Raw genomic sequence first — 10,960 nt, 5'->3', positions numbered from 1 at the left:
GATTCCAGGCTAATGGTGTGTGGTTCTTCCCAGCCATCCTCCCCTCCTTGTTTGTAACATTGGCAGTAGCAGATACTTGGCGCTTGCTGTCTGCGATGTACGTGCTCATCTGTTCAGCCCTGGCATACACCCATGTTGCCTCAGGATTGCTAACCCAGACCCTGTAGGAAACAGATGCCCCAGCTGAAGCACAGTTCCTCTTCCCCCAGCCTTGCAGTGTCCACACACAACACTGTTTTCCAAACAGCTCAGGTGGGGTCTCTTACCCACCCTCCCCAGAGATGTTCATTTGTAATGCAGCCAGGTGCCTTTGTACTGCTGGTATTTCATTCGTGTTTCTTCACATATTGACTTTTTGAAAAAATTTACATGTAGTACAATTGACTATGGTATGCTTGTGGTGGTGTGTGGTGGCCTGTGGTGTGTTCATGGTGGGGTGTGTGTGGTGTGTCTGTGGTGATGTGTCTCTGGTGATGTGTGGTGTGTGGTGTGTCTGTGGTGGTGTGTGGTGTGTCTGTGGTGGTCTCTGGTGCGTCTGTGGTGGTCTCTGGTGTGCTTGTGGTGTGTGTGGTGTGTCTGCGATAGCTTTCTGGGCTATGACCCATGCACAGCGCATGCATCCACCACCCCAGCCCCAACACAGACCATCCCATCCCCGAGCTGCCTCCTGCTGCCTGTGCAGTGGCCCCTTCCTGGCAGCTCTGACCTGTTTCTCATTGTGTCAGTTTTGCCACTTCCACATCAGGTAAATAGAGTCACATAGCGCAGCTTTGAGGATCTGGCTGTATTTATGTTCAGCAAAACCCACATAAGGTTCCTTCTGCTGTGTGGCTCCGTGGGTTCCGTGGGCTCCCCTTCTGTTCCCGAGCAGAATCCCCTCGGGGGAAGGGACCACAGTGCACCAGGGTCTTGTTGAAGGACGTCAGGGTGGTTTCCGGTTTGGGGCAAATATGAACAAAACTGCTATAATATGTGACAGGTTTTTTCATGAAAGCAAGTCTTCCTTTCTCTTGGGTAATACCTAGGATTGGGTCTGCTGGATTACATGGTGAGTGCATGCTTACTTTTTATAAGTAACTGTTGTCCAGAGTGGCTGTTCTGTGTTGCATTTCCACCGGCGCTGCGAGGGTTTCCATTGCCCCACACGCAGTGTCTTCACAGGTTAGGCTGGTTCTCCTTATTTGGTCTCTTCCAATAGAGGGGGAGTGGCATCTTATTTGGGGTTTCGTTTGCATTTTGCTACTGACTAATGATGTTGAGCGTCTTTGTGTGTGTGGATTTTCCACCTTCTTTGGTGTCACATCTGTTCAGATCATTTGCCCCTTTTTGAATTGGGTTATTTGCTTTGTTATTCCTGAGTGTTGAGAGGTTCTTCCTCTATTCTGGATACGTGCCATTATCAGACACACCATTGAAAAGTATTTCTTCCAGTCTGTCTTTCGTCTTTTCATTCCCTTGAGTGTCATTTAAAGAGCAGAAATTCTTAATTTCGATGACATCTAATTTATCTACTTTAAAAAAATGAACTGTGGTTTTTGATGTTAGAACTAAGAAAACCTTACCTAACTCAAAGTCACAAACGTTTTCTCCCATTTCCTTCTAGAATCTGTGGTTTTATGTCAAATTTAAAACACCTGTGATTCACTTTGAGTTGATTTTTGCATATGGGGCTCAGTATGGATTGAAGTTCATTTTTTGCATGTGAATGTCCACCCAAAAACATCCTTGTCTCCTTCCACCCCATGGTCCATAAGTCCTCTTTTTTGCTATTAAAGTCCCTTCTGCTTGGCTCTGTGGTCAGTGCCTTCCTGGCTGGGGTGTCCACCTTACTCTGCCACCGCAAGATGGGAAAGCAGGGATGCTGGTGGGGTCCCTTGAGCCGGCAGAGCCAGCGTGTCTGGTCCCCATTTGACCCCAGGGTGGGCTGGATCTCTAGGGCCTGGGCCTGTGCCAGCTCAGGGTCTGGAAGCTCGAGGTGTGTTGATTAACTGTCAGCAGGTTCAGATTTACAGCTTCTGCAGAGCAGGCGCCTGAATGCCAATGAACAGCCCTGCTCTTCTGAGCTGGGTCACAGACTGCCCCCCCCATGCTGCTGCTGGAGACGATGTCTGTTTGGTCATCTTAAAATCCAGGGATTTTAAAAGGCTGCCTCTGTTCAGGATGTATCCACAGTTCGTGGCCATCATGCATGATGGAGCAGGAAGCTTCACTTAAAAGAAATGTGTAATGCTCTGCGTCATAGCCCAGTGAAATTGTTTTCTTACTGAATTTGTCTATATTGTTAAAGAAAAAAAGAGAAATAAAAGGTGAGGTGTTCAGAAACAGCTCACCCAAGTGTGGACAATTAGTCCTTTGGGGCTGTCCCCTCCCAGGGCAGTTGCTGAGCTGGGGGAAGCGCCCCTCCCTGAGTACTGCCCAGGCACTGCCTGTCTCTCTTGGAAGCAGAGGCTGCCAGACCCCGATCAGGGGGCGGAGTCTTCCAGGTGCCCCACCATGTTCCCTGCAGGATCTGCCCCCCAGCAACTGCCTGTTAGGGCAGCTTCATCAGCCAGGGCTCCAGCCCCAAGAGGGAACTGGGAGGGGCTCCGCCCTGGGCCCAGCTGTGGGTTTGATGGCAGAAGCAGCTCCCGTGCAGCCTCCAGCTCACAGGCAGCTATGGGGTCACGTTGCATTTGCATGGCAGAACCATCAGGAGGGTCCCTGCTGGCAGATCCTGCCTGGTCCCCCATCCTCAGCACGGTGTTGTCCTCATGTTCCTTGGCGCACTGCGTGGCCTTGGTCCTGGTGCTGGTGTGCCTCGCTCTTGCTGCTGGTCTGCAGCAGCCTGCTTGCTCATTTTGTCCCTTCATTATTACATCTGTGGCTTTGCCACCCAAAACAAACACTGACCTCTGACTTTGTGGCCCATCCCATCCCCTCCCCACGAGGGCTTTGTGCAGTGCTTTGTAGCAGACACGTTTCCACAACGCAGAGTACTAAGCACTATACGATCACGGCGGCAGACACGTTTCCAAAAGGCAGACTCTTTGTGTTTGAAATCTCTGTTAACAGGCATCTTTTGGGTGTTTGTGCTTGGAATCACTGTGCAGGGATTCAGCCATGTGCACCCTCCAACCTGCAACCTCGTGCTGGGGCTTTACCTCCCCTCCGGTGGACATTTGGTGATTTCCAGGCTTCTGCTTGTTATAAGTTCTGCTTGAACATTCCTGTGGTCTCCTGATGTGCTGGTGCTGCGGCTACTCCTGGGTCACATTAGGAGTTGGAATCTTCAACTTCGGGAGATGATGCCAACCTCTTTTCTGGTTCCTACTGGCTTTGGAGCTATTTCTCCTTGCTCTTTGTTTAGAATCTCTCTGTTTTTACCAAGGGCAAAGATGTTTCTCAAATGTTACTGGGTGATTTGCACAAAATCTCAGAAACTGAACAACCAACTTGAAACCATGAGTCCCCCTCCCCGCTTTATTGCTCTATTGTCTAATTTATTCTTTTCAGCCAGCAGCTTACAGCCTGAGGGCCAGCTGTCTTGCAATCTATAATGCAGCCATCTTGGTTAAAGCAATAATGGATCCTTTTACTAGCCTGGCCATGGGGCCGTTAATAAGGGATGTCATTATTAGAGAAGCTGATTTCAGAAAGGGTAGCTGGGCATCGCTGTGGAGGCCTGTGAGAACAGCTGCCGCCACCAGATAGACAATGAAACCAGGGGAGAACAGGCAGAAAGTGTGCGCACGAGTGTGTGCACACATGCCAGCGTGTGGGGGGAGTGTGCCTGTGCATTTGGTCGTGGTGTGTATACACTTTCTCCTGTGTCCTGGGTAGTGTGCGTATGTGTGTGCACACTGCACATTTGGTCGTGGTGTGTGTGCACCTGCTCCTGTGCCCTGGGTAGTGTGTGTGTGCACCTGTTCCTATGCCTTGGGTAGTGTGCGTGTGTCTGCACACTGTGCATTTGGTCGTGGTGTGTATACACTTCTGTGCCATGGGTAGTGTGCGTGTGTGTGTCCACATGGTGCATTTGGTCGTGGTGTGTATACACTTGCTCCTGTGCCCTGGGTACTCTGTGTGTGTGTGTGTGCACACCTGCTCCTGTGCCCTGGATAGTGTGTGTGTGTGCACCTGCTCCTGTGCCCTGGGTAGTGTGTGTGTGTGTGTGTGCACCTGCTCCTGTGCCCTGGGTAGTGTGCATGTGTGTGCACACTGTGCATTTGGTTGTGTGTGTGCACCTGCTCCTGTGCACCCACTTCACTGTCCCACCTGCCACCTGCACCATCAAAGTGGCTTCTGCCTTTATTATTTATTAGGGAGCTGTAGAGCCAAAATCAGTAGGAAGGTGACCCAGAGCAGAGCACCACGTGCCTGAGGACTGTCCCAGGATGGGAGGATCATCCCAGCATCTGTGTAAGCCACATGGGGCTCCTCTGTGGTGGCTGGGGAGAGGATGACCTCAGAGGTGGCCCTGGGCAGACAGGGAGTAGATAACAGCACTGGTCCCCTCTCTAGGGTTGAGAGAGACCCCATGAAGGGGGTAGAGGAGGAAGAGGGAGGAGGCGGCTAAGTCTGTGTCCGGGTAAGGTCTATTTCATATTTTCCCCAAATCAGAGCTTCAAGAAAAAAATACCTTGACTGTGAGCAGAGTTAGTGGTTGCCATTTGTTTGTTTGGTTTGAAAATGTTTGGCTAAAGTTTCTCAGACAAAAGTGCATATAGGGAAAGGTCTTGTACTCAGCCCTCGCTCCATGTCCTATCAGCTGGGAATCTGTGTATTTGTGGGGCAGTGTTGGGGAAGAGCAAGGATCCAGACTGCAGGGTCTCACCCCCTCCCAAGCGGCTCACCCTGTGTGAGAACCCTGGGGTTGCTTGTCTCATGCACATTTTTGGAAACTGAGGCTGTAGGTCCTGAGCCTTCTAGTGGCATTCATCATCTGATGATTCTGAAGCAGGCAGAGTTCCGGACCCCAGGAAGGTTCTTGTCTTCCTTGCCAACTGTGTTATGTTTCCAAACAGTTGAGATCCCAGTGGAAATTTCCAGCACACACACAGACGTCAGGGGCTTGTTCCTTGGGCTCTGTTTTGACATCAATCAGAATGCTGTTTCCTGATCCATATGTACGACTCCGTCTGCACGTGGTACCCGTGGTGTTATTGATGAGGGTTCTGCCTCTGCAGCTTTTAGCGAGGTTCTGGTGCCTTCGTGCCTGTGGGACTGGGGGCCCTGACCTGTGGAAATGCCCCATGTCAGCCTTGGGTGGTGCCCCAGGCATGCTGCCATCTCCTGTCCCTGCTGCCACCCTTGGCACTGCCCAATGAGCCAAGTTCATGATTGTGGTTGTCAACTTGTTCCTATACTTCATCAGCTATCCTTGTTGCAGCCCAAGATAAAATTACCCAGGCTTTCCCCTCCAGCGTGAAGAGCAAGGGCCCTCGGTGCTCATCCTCCCCCAGCATCATGCACGGCCATGGGGCTGTATTTGTCGATGGGACTTTTGGGCTCCCCGGGCTCTGAGCTGGTTGGGGCTCCACCTGCACCGTGCCTGAGCTCCCCACATCCTACCTCTCTCCTGTCACTCGAAGCTCAGCCACCTGAGCAGCACTTTCCTGCCCCCTCCCTGAGAACTGGGGAGCTCTTGGGATGAGGACTTGCCTGGGTTTCTCCCGTGGAACGCTTGCTGTGGCACTGATACACTCATGTAAATATTTGCCATGTGACTAGCCAAGTACGTAAAAGAACGTGTTCCCTGAAGGCAATTCGAAGCCCCACATTCCCCCCACCCCCACACTTCCAGGCAACAGTGGAAGCAGATGTTCTGGGGGTCCCCGAGACCACCTGCATGTCTGGGAACTCGCTAGGATTCACAGGACTCAGCACACAGTCACACCACAGCAGGGCCACACCACGGCAGGGTCGCACCACAGCAGGGTCACGCCACGGCAGGGTCGCACCACGGCAGGGCCACGCCACGGCAGGGTCACGCCACAGCAGGGCCACGCCACGGCAGGGTCGCGCCACGGCAGGGCCACGCCACGGCACGGTCACGCCACGGCAGGGTCGCACCATGGCAGGGTCACGCCACGGCAGGGCCGCGCCACAGCAGGGTCACGCCATGGCACAGCCAGACCATTATCACAGCCCTATAATCAGGAGGCATGGCTGGATCTACAAGGGAAGAGTTCACAGGCACAGCCTGGAGAGACCTGTGAGCAGACTTCCTGTGCTCTCTCCCCTCCCATACTCTTCCCCCTGCGAGGTGCACATGGGGCACACACTCCCTCCAGCAGCAACACACAGCCCCACATATGCAGTGTTTCTGCTCAGGGAATTCCAGCTAAGACCCAAAATTCAAGGTTTTGATTTGGGGGCTACTCAGTTGTGCGCCCCCTGCCCACTAACATGCCAGGCCCTCAAAAGGCCGGTGTTTGCCATGAATCACATTGTTCGCACAAACAGTCTAGGCAGGAACCTCCTCGCTAAAGGAATGCTTTGAAGCTAAGTTCCCAGACGCCAGCCAGTGGCCACCCTTGCAAGCAGGCGCCTCTGCAGCCTCAGGCCCATCCACAGAGACACTCTTGAGTGAGGACTTTGGGGTGCCAGAGCTTGCATGGGGGCATTGAGCCCCATGGAGCCACAGAGACCAAGGCCAGACCCGTGGGCGGCCGCCTCCCACCTGTCCTGTGCCTGACATGGCTCTGGTTTGGATAAGATCCTCAGCTGACTGTGAGGGACAGAGGCCAGAAAGGGGGGGGAGGGGGGGAGGGAGAAGACCACATCCCCTAGAAGAGACGGAACAGACGGGGTGGGGCAGAAGGGATTTGGGAAGACTGCAAACCTGGAAGCAGAACTGTGTGTGTGTGTGTGTGTGTGTGTGTGTAGTGTGTGTATGCATGTGCTGTGAGTGGTGTGTCATATATGCATGTGTGTATATATTGTGTGCATGTGTGTGCTGTGTGTGAGTGGTGTCTGGGCATGTGCATGTATGTGTATGTGTGTTGTGCATTGCATGTGCGTGTGCATGTATGTGTATTTTGCATTGTGCATACACATGTACAGTGCATGTGTGCATGTTGTGTGGGCATGTATGTAGTGTATTGTGTACATGCATGTGCAGTGTGTATGTGCTGTGTGCAGATGTGCAGTTATGTGTATTGTGCATTGTGTGTACATGCACACACAGTGTGTGTGTGTGAGTGGCATGTTGCGGCCATGGATGGGGCAGAAAGTCTCCTGTTCTGGAAATAGGGCAGTGAGTGGAGTGTGTTGACAATGGAGAGGGATCGAGTGACCACAGGAAACCAAGTGCTCTGGTCTTGTTCCTTCAGTGTGGGGTGTGAGTTTTTAAAATTCAGCATAATATTTTCAACAAGACCTCTGTTCTCTATTTGCATATGCCTAGTTCATACCCCAGGCAGTTGATCACGTAATTCAGAGAGGCGTTGACGGCGTGGGAGTGTTTCTGGGTAGATGTCCAGATCCCCGGCCCTGCTCAACCTGGAAGTGTCACCGAGGGAAATCCCTATTTTACACGGGGCTTCACCTTTTCCATCTGTAAAATATGAGGGCTGGACTGGCAGGTCCCCTTCCTCCTGTACCTTCTAGAGATTGACAGTTCCACGACAACCTATTTAGAAATGAACCCGATTAAAGGCACAAAGAACAAGGTACTATGTTAACTGCAGCAGAGATTTCAACTGTAATGCTTAATACGAGAAGAAGTAAACATGTATGTCTTTTGACTACATTTATTTTTCATTCTGTTTGAGGTAATATCTTCTTACTTAGAAGCTAGGTTAAAAAATCAAAAACCAAAAAGCTCTTCAGACCCCTCCTAGATTAGAAAACCGTGGTTTCTCTACTGCCGGGCCCTCCGCCTCTGTCCCAGCATGCCCTCACTCCCGCCCTCAGCCCACGCATCCTCCCACCCAACACTGCCGTGCCCCAGGGACTGATCCGGGGTCCGCCCTTGTGAAAAGCAGATCCTTCATAACTTCTTCAAAAACATTAAAAAATTGAAAGGTAATAAAACATTTTGAACCTAGCAGAGGCCCACTTTCTAAGTAATGAGGGAGGTTGGGTAGAAACCGGGCCGCTGGCCCAGACAGTGAGAAAGATCCAAGGTCACTTCTGTGGGGGCTCTGTGGGGAGCACGGACTCATCTTCCTGAGAGTGTGGGCTTCGGTGGGTGCCGGGTGCGTCTCCTGGGCTGGAGGCTCAGGACGTGGCGCTGTACCTGGTGCTGGACCCGTTAGGGCAGTGCCTGCCATTGGCTCAATGACCACCCTGTGCAGAGCCAGTGCCTGGTCAAGGACCCAGCTGCCTTGAGTGCTGACCTGTGGTGCCCACATTCCCCAGGTCGTCACACTAAACGGTGTTTTCTCCACTCTTTTTCAGAGAGGAAGCAGTGCACTGCTGAAGGCAACGTTAGGTGTGATTTCCATTCCTGCTGGGAGACCCAGGCCGCAGCCCAGGAGCTTCGTCCAGCCTGTGGATGGAGCTTGACTGGCTGCAGATGGAACTTCTGTGTCCTCCCACCCTTGGTGGTCTAAGGTTATTGCTCTCAGAGCTGAATTGACAGGAGGTGTGTGTGTGCACGCTCACTTGTGTGCACATGCATGCGTTTATGCATGTTTTCACTCAACCAGAAGAGCAATTCGTGGGATTTAGCCATTTTGAGGCACCTAGAAGTTGAGGCAGTTAGATGTGCAGCCAGATGCAAATATGCAGCATTGTATAAAAGAAGCGACTCAGCTGCTGTAGGGAGGACTGGGTTGTCTGGAAGTATTAGGTTCATTTTATATTTGTGTCAGAAGAATGTCTGACTTGGGGGCAGATGACATAGTGGCTGCAGACCAGGCATGCCTCCCTAGGTTGAAATCAGGGAAAAGCTAATAGTATCAGACAGATATGCTTTTTCTTTGGTGGCTGCAGGATTTCTGCTGGAAAATGCACTATTAATCAGCACTTGTCCAAGAAAGACCCATCCGTTTCTGTTGTCATTCAAGCCACAGTTCCTGATTTACTTGGCAAGATACTGGGCTAGTTCAGTGTCTCTAGCTGAGCCTGACCTCGGGGTTTGCGTCTCAAGTTGGAAATCTTGTTAGTCCTCTGTGCATAGTTTTGTCTCATTTTAATGACTGCATCTTCTTGATACATTTATTATACTCAGAACTGAATGGCACACAATAGCCTTGTGTTAATAAAAGCTGCCATGGCGCTATGGGCGAACCGCTGGGTTGAAGTCCGATGGACTCTATGATGCAGGCATCCAGAAATATGTTGTAACTCTACCTGGTTCCCTGCCAGTCTGGCCTCTGGGAGAGCTCCTGGCATGGTCCCAGTGTGTACCTGCATGGGAACAACAGCTGCATGGGCCAGCTGTTTCGGATAGAAAGATGTGCAGTGAAACTCAGATTCCCCGATTCACATCCCTCATGTTTATTTGGGTCATCATGGTTTAGCATGTTGTATATATGTCTGGAGCACTTCATACACCTCTATCCACCACAGACATTCTTAATCACAGTTCTGTAATAATAATAAGGCAAACTATACAGCAAAGAGAAGCATGTAAATATGTACCAAATTCTTATGAAGTTGTAATTGTTTATATGTAAAAAGTATGTATATAGGAAAGGGAGAAGGTGCAAGGAATGTGCTGAATAACATCCAAACTGCATTGCGTCTCTGCCCCATTCCTGAAAGCACACATCTAATTGGAGCATCAGTTCCTCTCCTTAGATATCATTGTTTTCACTCGTCTATCATAGGCACCTTCTTTACATCTGATTACAATATCCAGCATTTCAGAACTGGGTTTTTGCCCCCAAAAAGGTAAATATGAGCATTTATCATTGACTCCTCCTGGTCCAGTGAACAGCAGCAGAATTCAAGTATTTAAAAATAAGGTGCATTTCTAAATTGCAGGCTATACCTTCTTTTCCAAACCAATGGGCTAGAGTGAATTTCCACCAGGTACTTGGGCTGTCTTACTGCTAGCTCTTCTAACAGGGGAAGTCTGTATAAATGCATCACTCCCTAATAAGGCAAGAGGAAGGACCCTGAAATGTTGCCAGAAACGTTTACTGTGTAACTAGGACATCAACATTTACATTATATTGTATTAACATCATCACACTCTGTGTTCAACACACAGAACAACATAGATACTTTAGTTTGTCTAAAGTAAAAATCCACGTAAATCGCAGATTCCTCTGTTGACACCAGTGTGTTGTTTACCTTGTGCCCATGGTCCAGATTTTGAGCTGGAGAAGGACTATGGCTGTTCCTTAAAGTCTCTGCCCTTGCAGAATCTGTAGCCTTCAGGATACCCCGAGTGCCTTACCGGGCTTGTGAACACCGACACTAGAAGTCAAAAAGAAGAGAGTGCCCAAGTGTGGGTTTGGAGGCACTGACGCATTCGCCAACTCACTGTCATCCCATCCTTGAAACCCTGAGAGAGTGTGTGGTTTATCACAGTAATGGAATTAAGTTTAGGCTCAGGAAACTTATATTGTGAATATAGGTATCAAATCATATATTTGTTTACTGTATATTTTTTAAAAAGCTTTATTGTAAATTTATGCAAAAACTAACCGGGCCTGTTTTCTTATGGCAGCATGCCGGGTAGTGTGTGTATTCTCCCAGGCACTCCCTTCGTAGTCACCCTCTAACCACGTGACATTCTGTTCCGTGCTAAGCAGTATTCACAGGCCTAACATAGGTTTGTATGGTGATCTACAAGATTTTACAAATATTTTTGTATTGTGATTCCTATGATATATACCAGAGAATTTTTTACTCATTTGTAAATTATTGTACAGTTTTAATAAAAAATGTTTTAAATCTTAGACGATTAAAGTCCCCTCAAAGGTATTAAAGTTTGAACTGAAAGCCGTATGAGCCATTTCTGCACTTCTGAGTTCATTCTCTGAACAGTGCCTCTGCACACCAGAAACGGGGTCTGCACCTT

General features: G+C 49.9%; 1 protein-coding gene across 8 annotated transcripts in view; it reads left to right on the top strand.

Moving 5' to 3' along the window:
* Positions 1 to 10,960, top strand: part of JAKMIP3 (Janus kinase and microtubule interacting protein 3) — a 162,758-nt gene extending 151,798 nt beyond the window's left edge. For all 8 annotated transcript variants that reach the window (XM_058435886.1, XM_032174836.2, XM_032174878.2 and 5 more), the window contains one exon: positions 8,383 to 10,960. The gene's annotated coding sequence lies outside the window, so the exon portion shown is untranslated. The remainder of the gene's footprint in view (positions 1 to 8,382) is intronic.

Source organism: Hylobates moloch, unplaced genomic scaffold, assembly GCF_009828535.3.
Source record: "Hylobates moloch isolate HMO894 unplaced genomic scaffold, HMol_V3 SCAFFOLD_3, whole genome shotgun sequence".
In the NCBI taxonomy this organism is placed as follows: domain Eukaryota; kingdom Metazoa; phylum Chordata; class Mammalia; order Primates; family Hylobatidae; genus Hylobates; species Hylobates moloch.
The sequence above is the reverse complement of the archived record's forward strand: the minus strand, read 5'-3'. Positions and strand labels throughout refer to the sequence as shown.